The following is a 2,975-nucleotide window of genomic DNA, read 5'->3' as shown; positions in this document are numbered from 1 at the left end:
ACCAAACGGGGACGTCTAAAAACCTTATTTGAGCACGGCCCTTCTCGTTGTCTAGGGTTCGTAGCCTACTGTTGTTTCAATGTAGTGTAGTACCATTACAATTTGCACACAATATTAGAACCTACCTTTGGCATAGATGGAATAGATATAGTAGCCCTCTTCCGTAGCGAGCTTTGGTCAACAAATATATTAACAATATGAACATTTCACATCTATTAACTCAGACAACAGTAGCTTCTACTTTCTTTAATTACTTTTTGATGTATCTTGTTTAGCGTAGATAACGATGGCTCTTTCAATTTGGAACGTATGAGAAATCGTCGTTCCATTTAAAATTTTTGCCCCCTGTGAGAATCGAACTCACGACCCCTGGTTTACAAGACCAGTGCTCTAGCCCCTGAGCTAAGGAGGCGGACAGAGCTCTGCTGACTTGGCTGTCGGAGAGATACACCGATAAGTTGGCGTAACCTTGGTCTATTATTATCTTGTATCGCTGCTTGTCTCCAGTAACGGCATCGACATGGCTGCCTGCTTACGGTCTTTGTTCCGCACATTTCATTGTCTCATCGGCGTGGCGTTGCTAATATCACGGAGTTGCACTTTCAGTTAGGAACGTATAAGTTTATGTTCTCCATTCCGATCGTTGTGAACGATGCAGCTGTGTTGTAATTAAAAAAAAAAAGGGTCCCATCGCTTCGTCCTTAACGCTGCTGTGTGTGTGTGTGTATGTATGTGTCTACTGCCGTCTGTCATATTGTCCAGCCGGCCGCGGTGGTCTCGTGGTTCTAGGCGCGCAGTCCGGAACCGTGCGACTGCTACGGTCGCAGGTTCGAATCCTGCCTTGGGCATGGATGTGTGTGATGTCCTTAGGTTAGTTACGTTTAAGTAGTTCTAAGTTCTGGGGGACTGATGACCACAGCTGTTAAGTCCCATAGTGCTCAGAGCCGTTTGAACCATATTGTCCAGTATCTGAACCGTCTTTCTTCTCGCCTCCTCTTCCTGTCCTAATATTCTTCTATGACTGTTTCTGAAAACCCATCCGTCCATCATAATATATGTCCTGTCCACTTTTTAAAACATTCAATAATTGCCTTTCCTCTCCCGCAGTTCTAATACCTCCTTGTCTTTCACCTTATCCATCCAACTTATTTTTTCCACCCTCTGCTACTTCCTCATCTCAAACCCCTGCATCTTTGTTCCACCTTTCTTTCTTATTGTCCGTGTTTCAGCACCATAGAGAGGATGCGCTGTTCAGAATGCTGTAAACTATCTTTTCCTCAACTCTTTCTCCATATTGCTCCAAGAAGACCCCTTTCAAATAAAATGCCTCTTTTGGCATTGCTGTTCCACCTTTTACTTTTATTTCTGATGCTTACAATTTCATTTCCTATGCATTTGGAGCTCTGCACATGTTCTAAAGTTTCTCTGTTCAGGATTATGTTTACTATTTTATTTTTCCCTAGTGCCAATAACTTTGTTTTCTTTGTATCGACTTTCATTTAATAGCTCTTACCTTTAGCTTCGTTCGTTGCTAGTAAGACCATATCGTCTGCGAACTCCAACCATCATAATTTTCTCCCTCCAGTTCTTCTTACTCCCTTGCAATCTAGTGCACAGTGCTCAGATGTATTCTCTAAATACATTTTGAAAAGGATAGGAGACAAGTAACAGGCTTGTCTTACTCTTTTTTCTAATTTATTTCAGCTGGTACTTCCCCAGTTCGCCCTCACATCTGCATTTTGATCAAATATAATGAATCTGTAAGTCTCCTGCTTTTCCAATCCAGGCTCTTTTCACTCACTGTTGTTGTTCAAATGGCTCTGAGCACTATGGGACTTACCATTTGAGGTCATCAGTCCTCTAGACTTAGACCTACTTAAACCTAACTAAGGACATCACACACATTCCTGCCCGAGGCAGGATTCGAACCTGTGACAGCAGCAGCAGCGCGGTTCCGGACTGCAGCGCCTAAACCGCTCGGCCACAGCGGCCGGCTCACTGTAGTTGCCATCTTATGCTAAGTCACATTGTCACATGCGTTTTCCAGGTTTATAAAGCACATGTATTAATCTCTTTCCTTCTCAATATTTATTTGCTTATCGTTTGGCAATATGTGTACAAAGGTTACAGAACTATTACATGTCAACATTTAAGCGCAGCTCTCGTAGCGTAAAATACCACAAGTCACAACAGCTATATATGGATATCAAAGTCTTTTATGTATTTTATAACATCACTCGTCGCTTTGAGGAAATCTTCGCAAGGACCTTTGTAAGCACTTGCCGGACATGTCGATACAACATGAGCAACTGTCTGTCGTTGCGCACCACAATCACATGATCATGATGAAGATTTGCCCCACTTGTAGAGAGTCTCTACACATCGTCCATGGCCCGTTCGCATGTGGTTCAAGGTAGTCCAAATTGCTCGAAGCTGGTCGAATCCAGGGAATTTCCTCTGGATGCAAGTCATTGTGTGGAGCAGTTTTGTTTTCAGCAACGTTTCCATTCATCGATGGTATTCAATTCAGTTTTCGTGAGACTCCTGGCTGCAATGAGAGTGGGATGTCTTGATCTTAGTCTTTTTCGCTCCGCATGGAATACGTTTTCCATTATTGGAAGGTCGGTGTTATTAGCAGTCTTTTGGTAGTCACATAGTAGCACACTTTTCCCTTCTGATATCGTGAGGTGGAATGTAGTTCAAGATAGGTAGCCAGTTTGTGGGAGTAGATCGTATTGACCCACTAACAATGCGCATGGCCTCGTTAAGTTTTTTTACGTGTGGACTATTAAGCCAGACAGGCGCTCAGTACTCTGTTGCTGAGTATACGAAGCCGAGTGCTGATGCCTGGAGAGCTTCTGCTGACGATCCGCATCGAGAGCTGCAGAGTTTATGGAGAATGTACTTTCTAGAATGAGATTTTCACTCTGCAGCGGAGTGTGCGCTGATATGAAACTTCCTGGCAGATTAAAACT

The 2,975-nt window shown here is 43.3% G+C and overlaps 1 non-coding gene across 1 annotated transcript; it reads right to left on the bottom strand.

Moving 5' to 3' along the window:
• Positions 1-339: 339 nt before the first annotated feature.
• On the bottom strand, positions 340-412 carry Trnat-ugu. The gene has a single exon. It is a non-coding gene; the product is annotated as a tRNA-Thr (tRNA).
• Positions 413-2,975: the final 2,563 nt, after the last annotated feature.

This window comes from Schistocerca americana, chromosome 2, assembly GCF_021461395.2.
Source record: "Schistocerca americana isolate TAMUIC-IGC-003095 chromosome 2, iqSchAmer2.1, whole genome shotgun sequence".
Lineage (NCBI taxonomy): Eukaryota > Metazoa > Arthropoda > Insecta > Orthoptera > Acrididae > Schistocerca > Schistocerca americana.
Note: the sequence above shows the minus strand (reverse complement) of the source record. Positions and strands in the feature narration are given on the sequence as shown.